Source organism: Phytophthora cinnamomi (genome assembly GCF_018691715.1).
Source record: "Phytophthora cinnamomi strain GKB4 chromosome Unknown Contig33, whole genome shotgun sequence".
NCBI classification, from domain to species: Eukaryota; Oomycota; class Peronosporomycetes; order Peronosporales; family Peronosporaceae; genus Phytophthora; species Phytophthora cinnamomi.
The window spans coordinates 158101-171605 of NW_027150966.1; positions in this window are offsets into that span (position 1 = coordinate 158101).

The following is a 13505-nucleotide window of genomic DNA, read 5'->3' on the forward strand; positions in this document are numbered from 1 at the left end:
CTCCCTCGCCGCGCGCCTATACGTGCATGCCTTGGGCCTCACATCCAGAACCACTTGGCAAAAGCAAAAGAGCGGAAGAAAGAAGGAGACGACTTTCGAGATCGTCGTTGGTGACGTCGTGGGGCCTCCGCCCACCTGAGTTGCCAAACAGCTTGCCAGGAGACCGACCGGTCGGCTAGTACAACACAGCGCGAGGGAGATAGCTACCGAGACCCTGCTCGAGACCCTGCATCGATCAGCCACTGTTTGGCGTTGGTGATTGCAGGAGAAAAGGAAAACGACAGCTGTGAGATTCGAACTCACGCGGGTTGCCCCATTAACTTAGCAGGCTAACGCCTTAACCACTCGGCCAAGCTGTCATCGGCGCTATTTCAAAAAATACCAGTTTCGCACCCACCCACATCCACATAAACTCACACGCACACACAAACAAACCGCCACCGCCGCCTTGCGTCGTGTACAGCGTCTAACGACCACATTCACTCTAACTGCACATCATACGCATCACCACGCACCTATCACGTTCACCGACCGAGAACCACCAGCACACGGAAGTGAACCCAAACGACACAGAACAACAAAACAATCCATCCACGCCCTGCGCTCACTCTCGACTGCTTAACGCACGTGTGCCTTCTCGCGCCGTCCCGGCGGCATCGCGGTTCTTCGCACCCATCGCGCACCGCTAATCCGCAGACAGTGCCATCGCTATACACGACTCGGGTGGGTGGGTATCGGTCACTCATCCGGGTCTTCTTCCTCTGCTATGTCGCCACCGTGGACGCGGGTTCGTCATCGCTGGTCGTACCATGCGGGTCTGTTTGCATTATGGCTGTATCGCGCTCTTTGGCAATAGCACCACCGCTTCGATCGTTACGACCTGCTAGCGTTAGGCGTGGGGTCACGCCTTCTGGTGTCTAATCGGTCGGTCGATGACGAGTAGTAAGTCTAGCGAGTTTGCTGCTGCAGCAGCAGTGGTAATTGTTGGTATGGCGTGACCGAGAGTGAGATAGTGGTGCGACGGGGTCACCAAAGGCAGCAAAGAGCGCAAAGGGAGCGGGAGTACGAAGCGAGGGTGGGTAGAAGCAAAGAAGAGCCCCAGGCGGGATCGAACCACCGACCTTTCGCTTACGAAGCGAGTGCTCTACCACTGAGCTATAGGGGCTGTACGGACACACACACTCCACATCAAACACACAAAACAAACAAAACAAACAACAACACAAACACTACCAAAACGCTACAAACACTACGCAACACCAACCAAGGCATGCACAACCACCCCAACCATCACCCAACCATACACACTCACGATCGCCGCCATCCCATCGCCACGCCACCTCCAACCACGAGTCTGAGGACCATTTGCTCACGATGTCCTTCCGCACCCAACGCTTCTGTCTCTGCTCATCTTGCTTTCGTCGAGCCTATTTAGCAATCGCGTGGCACTGACGCCGACGGGCTCGTGGGTGCGTGTGGGGTGGGTGGGCCTGGGCGAATCGAGTGGGAGGAGCTGCGGCAGAGAGGAGAGCGGTGTGGGCCATATTGGGTGTGAATTTGGAGGGACAGGTGTGCGGCTTGATGTGGCTGGCTTGTGTGAGTGGTAGCGTGAAAGTCGTTTTGGTGTCGGGGAATAGCTCAGTGGTAGAGCGCTGGATTCCAGTCCCAGCGGTCGGGGTTCGATCCCCTCTTCCCTCATTCTTTGCGCTTTTGCGTGTCTTGCGCACTCTTTTGTTTGCTCCACAGCCTGCTTGCCAGTTACACTTTGCCCCGGCACCTGAATCACCCCTTTCCGAGTTGGTTGCATTCCTAACCCGGTGCTTGCTCTCCTAATGCTGTCTGCTACCGAATCCGTTCTCCGCTCTCTGTCCGACGGCGATCTACTTGCTCCGTCCTCTGCGTGGCGTTGGTTGCGAGCGCGTAGCAAATTGGGAGTGAGCACAGTCAGCACAACGAGCGAACGAAGCGACAAAAAGTGCGATACTTCTCGATTTATGCGTGTCATCCTTGCGCAGGGGCCATGCTAATCTTCTCTGTATCGTTCCAATTTTTACGGATGACCACCGAAGTGGTTCCTATCGGCTCCCTCGCCGCGCGCCTATACGTGCATGCCTTGGGCCTCACATCCAGAACCACTTGGCAAAAGCAAAAGAGCGGAAGAAAGAAGGAGACGACTTTCGAGATCGTCGTTGGTGACGTCGTGGGGCCTCCGCCCACCTGAGTTGCCAAACAGCTTGCCAGGAGACCGACCGGTCGGCTAGTACAACACAGCGCGAGGGAGATAGCTACCGAGACCCTGCTCGAGACCCTGCATCGATCAGCCACTGTTTGGCGTTGGTGATTGCAGGAGAAAAGGAAAACGACAGCTGTGAGATTCGAACTCACGCGGGTTGCCCCATTAACTTAGCAGGCTAACGCCTTAACCACTCGGCCAAGCTGTCATCGGCGCTATTTCAAAAAATACCAGTTTCGCACCCACCCACATCCACATAAACTCACACGCACACACAAACAAACCGCCACCGCCGCCTTGCGTCGTGTACAGCGTCTAACGACCACATTCACTCTAACTGCACATCATACGCATCACCACGCACCTATCACGTTCACCGACCGAGAACCACCAGCACACGGAAGTGAACCCAAACGACACAGAACAACAAAACAATCCATCCACGCCCTGCGCTCACTCTCGACTGCTTAACGCACGTGTGCCTTCTCGCGCCGTCCCGGCGGCATCGCGGTTCTTCGCACCCATCGCGCACCGCTAATCCGCAGACAGTGCCATCGGTATACACGACTCGGGTGGGTGGGTATCGGTCACTCATCCGGGTCTTCTTCCTCTGCTATGTCGCCACCGTGGACGCGGGTTCGTCATCGCTGGTCGTACCATGCGGGTCTGTTTGCATTATGGCTGTATCGCGCTCTTTGGCAATAGCACCACCGCTTCGATCGTTACGACCTGCTAGCGTTAGGCGTGGGGTCACGCCTTCTGGTGTCTAATCGGTCGGTCGATGACGAGTAGTAAGTCTAGCGAGTTTGCTGCTGCAGCAGCAGTGGTAATTGTTGGTATGGCGTGACCGAGAGTGAGATAGTGGTGCGACGGGGTCACCAAAGGCAGCAAAGAGCGCAAAGGGAGCGGGAGTACGAAGCGAGGGTGGGTAGAAGCAAAAGAAGAGCCCCCAGGCGGGATCGAACCACCGACCTTTCGCTTACGAAGCGAGTGCTCTACCACTGAGCTATAGGGGCTGTACGGACACACACTCCACATCAAACACACAAAATAAACAAAACAAACAACAACACAAACACTACCAAAACGCTACAAACACTACGCAACACCAACCAAGGCATGCACAACCACCCCAACCATCACCCAACCATACACACTCACGATCGCCGCCATCCCATCGCCACGCCACCTCCAACCACGAGTCTGAGGACCATTTGCTCACGATGTCCTTCCGCACCCAACGCTTCTGTCTCTGCTCATCTTGCTTTCGTCGAGCCTATTTAGCAATCGCGTGGCACTGACGCCGACGGGCTCGTGGGTGCGTGTGGGGTGGGTGGGCCTGGGCGAATCGAGTGGGAGGAGCTGCGGCAGAGAGGAGAGCGGTGTGGGCCATATTGGGTGTGAATTTGGAGGGACAGGTGTGCGGCTTGATGTGGCTGGCTTGTGTGAGTGGTAGCGTGAAAGTCGTTTTGGTGTCGGGGAATAGCTCAGTGGTAGAGCGCTGGATTCCAGTCCCAGCGGTCGGGGTTCGATCCCCTCTTCCCTCATTCTTTGCGCTTTTGCGTGTCTTGCGCACTCTTTTGTTTGCTCCACAGCCTGCTTGCCAGTTACACTTTGCCCCGGCACCTGAATCACCCCTTTCCGAGTTGGTTGCATTCCTAACCCGGTGCTTGCTCTCCTAATGCTGTCTGCTACCGAATCCGTTCTCCGCTCTCTGTCCGACGGCGATCTACTTGCTCCGTCCTCTGCGTGGCGTTGGTTGCGAGCGCGTAGCAAATTGGGAGTGAGCACAGTCAGCACAACGAGCGAACGAAGCGACAAAAAGTGCGATACTTCTCGATTTATGCGTGTCATCCTTGCGCAGGGGCCATGCTAATCTTCTCTGTATCGTTCCAATTTTTACGGATGACCACCGAAGTGGTTCCTATCGGCTCCCTCGCCGCGCGCCTATACGTGCATGCCTTGGGCCTCACATCCAGAACCACTTGGCAAAAAGCAAAAGAGCGGAAGAAAGAAGGAGACGACTTTCGAGATCGTCGTTGGTGACGTCGTGGGGCCTCCGCCCACCTGAGTTGCCAAACAGCTTGCCAGGAGACCGACCGGTCGGCTAGTACAACACAGCGCGAGGGAGATAGCTACCGAGACCCTGCTCGAGACCCTGCATCGATCAGCCACTGTTTGGCGTTGGTGATTGCAGGAGAAAAGGAAAACGACAGCTGTGAGATTCGAACTCACGCGGGTTGCCCCATTAACTTAGCAGGCTAACGCCTTAACCACTCGGCCAAGCTGTCATCGGCGCTATTTCAAAAAATACCAGTTTCGCACCCACCCACATCCACATAAACTCACACGCACACACAAACAAACCGCCACCGCTGCCTTGCGTCGTGTACAACGTCTAACGACCACATTCACTCTAACTGCACATCATACGCATCACCACGCACCTATCACGTTCACCGACCGAGAACCACCAGCACACGGAAGTGAACCCAAACGACACAGAACAACAAAACAATCCATCCACGCCCTGCGCTCACTCTCGACTGCTTAACGCACGTGTGCCTTCTCGCGCCGTCCCGGCGGCATCGCGGTTCTTCGCACCTATCGCGCACCGCTAATCCGCAGACAGTGCCATCGGTATACACGACTCGGGTGGGTGGGTATCGGTCACTCATTCGGGTCTTCTTCCTCTGCTATGTCGCCACCGTGGACGCGGGTTCGTCATCGCTGGTCGTACCATGCGGGTCTGTTTGCATTATGGCTGTATCGCGCTCTTTGGCAATAGCACCACCGCTTCGATCGTTACGACCTGCTAGCGTTAGGCGTGGGGTCACGCCTTCTGGTGTCTAATCGGTCGGTCGATGACGAGTAGTAAGTCTAGCGAGTTTGCTGCTGCAGCAGCAGTGGTAATTGTTGGTATGGCGTGACCGAGAGTGAGATAGTGGTGCGACGGGGTCACCAAAGGCAGCAAAGAGCGCAAAGGGAGCGGGAGTACGAAGCGAGGGTGGGTAGAAGCAAAAGAAGAGCCCCCAGGCGGGATCGAACCACCGACCTTTCGCTTACGAAGCGAGTGCTCTACCACTGAGCTATAGGGGCTGTACGGACACACACACTCCACATCAAACACACAAAATAAACAAAACAAACAACAACACAAACACTACCAAAACGCTACAAACACTACGCAACACCAACCAAGGCATGCACAACCACCCCAACCATCACCCAACCATACACACTCACGATCGCCGCCATCCCATCGCCACGCCACCTCCAACCACGAGTCTGAGGACCATTTGCTCACGATGTCCTTCCGCACCCAACGCTTCTGTCTCTGCTCATCTTGCTTTCGTCGAGCCTATTTAGCAATCGCGTGGCACTGACGCCGACGGGCTCGTGGGTGCGTGTAGTGGGTCTAACTTGACTCACTACTTTAGCTTACACGTTGCGCAACGTGTATGAGGAAGCGTAAGTACTTAGTAATTACTTAGGTTAATTATATTTGAATACACAAATATAAGTTAAGTAAGAAAGGATTCCAAGTGACTTAGATTAGGTAAAATGAGAACTGTATTGTTTGTAAATTGATCTTCCTCTAAAAGCTGCTAAAAACTGTTTATCATCTATGAAAGGGTTGGCAGCGGCTGGCTGTCAGAGCCCCGCTAATATGTATGTCTCTGATTGGTAGAAAGATGCTGCTTTCTACCAATAGGATCTTTTGGGTATGTGTGGACCACTCACTGTGGTAGTCCACTTCAATGTATCCATCGGTGTGTCTTACACCAATGTGAGGAAGTATCCAAAACGTTTAACAGATAACCTATCTGTTAAATTCACAAGTGGCTTGCAGCCACTTGTACGTGTAACCCCGTTACACCATCCCCCCCATAAGGTTAGACGTGCGGGGTCCCCGCACGTCAATCTTGGAATTGACCATTCGTCAATTCTCCGCGTTTGGAGAAGAAATCCGCGCTCATTCAACGATGAGCGCGCCTCAGAAGAAGTCCGCAAAGTCGATGGGGAGTCATCTCTCCATCGACGACTACTCGAACGCCAGAAGGCGAAGTACGGTGACGTCGTCGACTTCGACGACGACGATGAAGACATGGAGGGCGAGGAGGACTCGCCCTCAAAGCGTAAAGACTCAGTGTCGAGCGAATCGCTCGACCCTCACGCCAAGAACGTTCGCCCGCGTGAAGGGGACGAATCGGACGCTTCGAGTTCGAAGCGTTCGCGTACTGAGAGTGATACCCCACTCGCTTCAGCTGGGGCTCTCAGTACTCCGCGCGCTGCTGCTGCAGCGCGTGATGTTAAAGCTCAAGGCTCTCCGCGCGCTGCGCCTGCAGCGCGCGATCCATGGATGCCGTCCGCGTCCGAGATCGCGGACCGGTTTGGGAACTCGGTACCTCCGAATGAGGTGCCGCTGTACGTATGCAGCGCCATCAAAGATGACGCTGTGGCTGCCGAGCTGCACTTTGATGCGGAAACGCATCAAAGGCGCGATACTACATCGGACTCTTTCATGAGCTCCGATGGTTTCAAAGCAAGAAGACCTCTTCTCGCAGCAAAGTGCCCGAATGGCAGGCACTTTGTCAAGCTGGAACGCCTTTGTTGAGAACTTCAACAAGAGGCCGAGTGCTTACCGTGATCGGATTAAGCAAGAGCGTGATCGCTTCGAGACGTACTCGAAGCGTGGAAAGCTGGAGCAACTTCATGTTGCTGCTGAGGAGGCAAATGTGCCGTGCGCTGTGCCTGAGGGCTTTCAGTGCACGAAGTGCTTTCCAGGCGCGGTCCGCTTGAGCGACCGCGACCTGAACGGGTACACGTCGTTCCGTGTGCCCGAGAGTCTCAAGAGCTCCGTGCTAAGTTCTTAGCACGTGAGGGTTCGGGCGCTAGCGATGATCGCAGCGCTCGTGTTACTTCCGCTGCGCCAGCGCGTACTGCTCTTCGTACGCCCTCACCATTTCCGGAACGTCCTCCAGCAAGACGTTCCGCGGCTCCCATGTATCTCGATGGGGAGGAAATCCTCTCCAACGAATACGAAAACGAGCCCCTTGAGGGTTCGTTTTCGGGATACTATGGTCAACAATCCGCTCAACAATCCAGCGGGTTGAGCCGCGGGCGTCACGGATCGGCGGTGGCGGGGGTGGGAACACGCCCCGGGTATGATCAGCCCCGGGCTGATCAGTATGCGCCTCTCCACGACCGGGTGGCCGTCGTGGAGCGTCTGCAGGGTGCTGAGTTCGCCGCCCTGAAGCAGGAGCTGGCGAACCAGAAGGCCCAAGTCGCGGCGGTCTCGCAGACCGCCTCGAATATCCAGGTCGAGCTGGGGACCCAGATGAAGGGTTGCTCCAGCGCGTCCGCGCGCTGGAGGAGAGGTTGCTCGTCGCCGAGGCCAAGTCCTCCGCGTCTGCCTCGGCTCCTGCCGAGGCTTCGGGTCAGCCGAGCTAGATGGCTCGTGCTGCCGGTATGGCTTCAGCCGTCCGACGTAAAGGTCGGATGGAGGCGCATGCTAGACGGTATGTCTAGCGTGTATGCGTTGCCGTGCCGTGCCAACACAGTGAACGGCCCGATGAAGCGCGGAGCAAGCTTGCTTGCTCCGAAATCCGAAACTGCATGTCTAGGCAGGTTTTGTGTAGCTAACAAAACTAATGAACCAACTTTAAATTCATTGGTGTTGCCTCTGCCCGCATTGTCTGCGTTCAGCTTCTGTTGATCAACAGAAGCTGCTATAGTGTCTTGGACAAACCGAATCACGGCTTGTCTTTTGGTGATGAAACTGATTGCATCCGAGCTGAAGTCATTCAGCTCGCTCTCCGCTAGAGGCCCGGCCTCTGCGTGGTTCTTTGCGGTGTCTGTGCCTGCGCAGACCCGTGGTCGTTAACCATGTTGTTGGGGAGTCTGCGCCCTGCGCAGACTCATGTGGTTTGTCCATTGTTGCAGCTGACACTGTGCAAGTGTCAGCGGTTTTCTGCGGCTGCTGTATTGCAGTCGTAGATCCTCCCCCACTTAAAGTGGGAGCCATCACTCCGAGTAAACTCGGTAGACGTGGATGCCGCATGGCATTCACGTAGAACGGTGTATGCCCTGTCGAGGCATGCACTGAGTTATTGATGGCAAACTCTGCCATCGGTAAGCACTCGCTCCAGTAGTGGAACGAGTGAGCGTAGCTCTTCAACATATCGACGAGCACGCGATTCACGCGCTCGGTTTGACCGTCCGTCTGCGGATGATCCGCAGTCGACATGGAAAGCTGGCTCCCAAGAAGTGTAAACACTTCTTGCCACAGGTGCGCTGTGAAGCGCGGGTCTCTGTCCGACACGATGTCGGACGGCATGCCATGGTGTTTGAACACCATGTCGACGAGCAGACGGGCCGTCTGCTTCGCGGTCACCTCTGCTGGCACCGCAGCAAGATGTACCATCTTGCTGAAACGGTCTACAAAGACCATAACACCGGTGTTCCCTCCGCTGTCCGGGGAAGACCAAAGATGAAGTCCAAAGACATGGACTTCCAACACTCCGACGGAGTCGGTAGTGATTACAGTGGAGCCTGCGCGAATGGCGCAGGCTTTACGCTGGCATACCTCGCAAGCACGGATGTACTTGCGCACCCACTATACTGGTGGTGCCAGTAGAAGTCGCGCGTGAGAAGGACGTATGTCTTCTCACGTCCGAGATGTCCCGCAGTCGGGGCATCGTGATACTCGTACATGATCCTGAGTCGCAGGTCATGGTCATTTGGCACGACAACGCGATCCGCGTTGTCGTCGACTGCGTTGTAAAGTAGCAGTCCTTCGTGCACACAAAAGCGGTGTGCACGCGCTCGAAGGTGCTTGGGCAGCTTCTGACGGGACTTGTCAGAAGGCGCTGTGCCATAGGCCAGCAGAGCTTCGCGTCCGCGTCGTGCGCGTACGCGGCCTTCACATCATCCAACAGAGATGATGTGGGTTTGCTCGATCGTATGGCGTCAATGGCATTGACGTCAACAGCTTCTGCATAGTCCGGCCGACGTGATAACGCGTCGGCCACCACGTTTAATCTTCCGGGTTTGTATTCGACCCGGAAGTTATACTCCGCAAAGAATGAGAGCCATCTCGCCATTCTTTGTGAAATGTGTGGCGACTTCACTGCGGTGCGCAGTGAAGCATGGTCGGTGTAGACCACAAATGGTCTACTCCCAAGCAAGTACACTCGGAACTTTGCGAGTGCGTATTTCATGGCAAGGAGTTCCTTTCCATGCACCGGATAGTTGCGCTCAGCTGGCTTCAGGTGGCGCGATTGGTAGTAGACACACGATTGCGGCCCTCGTGATCGTGCTGCATCAATGCGTCGCACACTACGTGGAATGGGCGATCGTGGTTGGCCATTGCCAAGATCGGCGCCTCAGTCAAGCCCCGCTTGACTGCATCGAATGCCTTTTGGCAATCGGTTGTTCCACACAGCTTCTTTCTTAAGAAATTGTGACAGCGGGCGGATCTTGCCCGCATAATCCTCCACGTACTTGCACAAGTACGTGGCCAAGCCGAGGGACTGCCTCAGTTCCTTGACACTTGAAGGCGTTGGCCATTCAAAGTGAAAGTCGCAGGGGCGTTCTTAAGCCCCTGTGGCATCACTAGCCATTCCCAGAGCATGCCGCTTGGCGTGCTCACTGCCGTGAGAGGGATATCGCTCTCACGCATTAGGATTTGATAAAATACATCTCGCAAGTCGAGAGCACTGTAAACGGTGCTCCCGCCCATCGAATCGATGATAACATCTTTTCGCGGTATCGGCGTCTGCGCCGGTACCGTCGCATCGTTCAGCTTGTTGTAGGCATGAACGATGCGCCATCCGCCCTGTGGCTTCTTGACACAGAACGTCGGAGCACTGTGCGGGGACTTTGATTCCCGCACTTGTCCTGCTTTACGACGACTTTCAAAGAAGTCGTCGATCGCTTTTACTTGCTCTCGCGGCAGTGGCCACTGCCGCGTGACACAGTACTTCGTGCCCGGCACGAGATCAATCTCGTGCTGAATGCCCTTATCCTGCGGAAGCTCCGCAGGAATCTCTTCCGGGAGTACGTCTTTGTACTCCCTCAACAATTCGTAATAGGGACTCGACTTCAGCGAGTCCCAACCTTGTTCCTCGAAGCGCTCTCGCTTCGTCTTCGCACTGAGAGTGTCTTCACTCTCAGTGGTACTTCCCATGAAGAGCTGCCTCAGCTCTTCGCTCTCGCTCGCCGTTCTTTCGCTGTCCGAAAGAACGCAGACTTGTTCGATGCGTCCATCGTGCAAGTCGCGCGTGAAGCGCTTCCAGCTCATGGCTGGAAGCGAAGTCAACTCCGACGCCGTCGTCGGAGGACTAGCGAGTTCCATGTCACGATACTGGAATCCAGTATCGGTGCGCCTCAAGACGCTTAGCGTCTTGACATTCGGCGTCACCGCCGCAGTCTGCCAGCAGACTGCTCTTGCTGCGTCTCGGTCCCGGACCGAGACTTGCGCAGCGTTTTCCGCTTGCGCCGTCTTCTTGTTGTGCGGAGCCCGGCTCCGCACAGTTGTTCTTCTTGTCCAGGCCCGGCCGTGGACAGTCGTTCGCCGGCGGACCCTGTCCGCGGTCGCGCGGTATCAAGCCCGGCTTGACCGCATTTTCCTTCGTGCAGCCCGGCTGCACGGTAATGTGTCCCTTCGCCGGCAGACCCTGTCTGCGGGCGCGCGATATCAAGCCCGGCTTGATCGCATGGCGCTTCGTCGTGCAGCCTGGCTGCACGACAGCATGTAATTGCGTCAGTGCGGTACGTTTGCAACCGTCCGCACTGTTTGCAGCGTCAACTCCCGGAGTTGACACGCCTTCGTCACCTCGACGCCATTCATTGGCGGAGCCCCTCATGACCGAGGGTGCGTCGGCTCCCGGAGCCGACGCGTCGTTGTCGACCTGACCGCTTCGGGTCAGGGACTGTCCCTTACACGCTTGAACGTGGGTGTTGGTTCCCGGAACCAACATATCTTTTTCTTCTGACGTCGGCAGTATTGCCGACGTGGGTCTCACTTGTGCGCGCCCTCGCGCACTTCTTGGGCACTCCGGGACAGCAGCATGAAGCGCTGTCTCGACTGGTGAGCCGCGCGCACCTGCTGGGGCGCGCGCTGCGGTAACAGGGCCATCGCTCTCTGTTCCGCTGTCGCGTCCGAAGCGCACGAGCGTGCGCTTCTTCCAGTCTATCACCGGATCATGCCGTGCAAGCCACGGCATGCCCATTACTACGTCGAACTTATCGTCCAGGTCCAGGACGATAAAGTGTTCGACAAACACTCGTTGTTTGTACGAGAAGCGCACGTTCACGACGCGCTTCTCGGTCTTCACGATGGCACCTGTTGCTAGTCGTACCTCCAGAAGACTTCGAGGTGTATCTACCTCCTCGAAGTCAAGTCTTGTCAGGCTTCGTAGTCGAACAAAGTTGTTCGACGCGCCTGAATCTACCAAAGCTCGAAGAGAGTCACTCGCTCTCTTCGAGTAAACCTTCAAGATGACTAGGTTTGGCCTGTCATCTTGTTTCTTGCAGTGAGAGCTGGTCTCACTGGGGGCTGCAGTCCTCAGTGTCGCGTGTCCGATGTCGGCACGCGCGACTGCATTACCAGTAGGGCGCCCCGCGCCTACTGGATGTTCGCGTTTTTTGTTGGTCCGCGGCGATGCCTAGCATCGCCACGACGGCCACCTCCAGGGGGCATGGGAGCTGTACACTCCCGTGCAAAGTGACCGATCCTTCCGCAGCGGAAGCATCGCACGTTACTTCCCTGCTGCTGGTAACCAGTAGTTGTTGCGCTCGAGAGGTCCATTGGCTCCGGACCTCCCGTCCTCGCTACCGGGCGCGGTTGCGGCCTCGGTACGTTTACATGGAGTTTAGCCTGCCGCAGGCTAAACTCTTCTTGCATGGCAAGAGTGATTGCAGCTTCGAGAGTACTCGGGTACTCTCGGAAGAGATAGGTCTTCACAGGCCCATCTCTAAGCCCCTTCATGAACGTGACGACCTTGGTCGCCTCGTCAATCGGGTTAGTCACGATATTTGATACCAAATATCGTGCGCGCTGCGCGTAAGCATGGACGTCATGCTTACCCTGCTGAAGGTCGAGGAACTCCGCCCTCGACCGGAACTCGTTTGCGGGGGCTCAAACGCTTGTTTGAGCTCCTCTTTAACACTTCGTACGTGCTGAAGCACGTAGGATCGGAGAGTCGGCGTCCATACGCCCAACTCCTTGCGCGTCCGCCAAGGCAGGACATGGCGAACGCGACCTTCGACAGCGGGTCGACGATGCGTCGAGCCGCTATGGCTGTGTCGAGTTCGACAAGCCATCGGAGGAGAGGCTCGCCCTCTCTTCCCACGTAATTGCTTACGCTCAACTTTAATGGTTGAGCACGCGGTGTCGTCCCTGACGACGCCGTCACTGAGAAGCAGCGTCACGCTGCTCCTTCATGATGAATCCCAGAGCAACACCATGTTGCTCCGTCGGCGATAGCGTACGCAGCATTGTAGCTATCGCCGCTTCTCCAATGACTGTTGACAGTCGTTGAAGGGCCTCCCACTCTGGGTCAGACAGGTGGGGGCAGTCAGCGCGTGCAACATGCGTTGCAGGCGTGTTGGAGCTCTCCATGGGCACCTCCGTGCTCATGTGGTTCTCGGCTCCGCGTTCGTACACCGCGTACGAACGTCAAGCAGTCGGTCGTTGGACGGACGACACAGTGCTACCAGGTGTAGTGGGTCTAACTTGACTCACTACTTCAGCTTACACGTTACGCAACGTGTATGAGGAAGCGTAAGTACTTAGTAATTACTTAGGTTAATTATATTTGAATACACAAATATAAGTTAAGTAAGAAAGGATTCCAAGTGACTTAGATTAGGTAAAATGAGAACTGTATTGTTTGTAAATTGATCTTCCTCTAAAAGCTGCTAAAAACTGTTTATCATCTATGAAAGGGTTGGCAGCGGCTGGCTGTCAGAGCCCCGCTAATATGCATGTCTCTGATTGGTAGAAAGATGCTGCTTTCTACCAATAGGATCTTTTGGGTATGTGTGGACCACTCACTGTGGTGGTCCACTTCAATGTATCCATCGGTGTGTCTTACACCAATGTGAGGAAGTATCCAAAACGTTTAACAGATAACCTATCTGTTAAATTCACAAGTGGCTTGCAGCCACTTGTACGTGAAACCCCGTTACAGTGCGTGTGGGGTGGGTGGGCCTGGGCGAATCGAGTGGGAGGGAGCTGCGGCAGAGAGGAGAGCGGTGTGGGCCA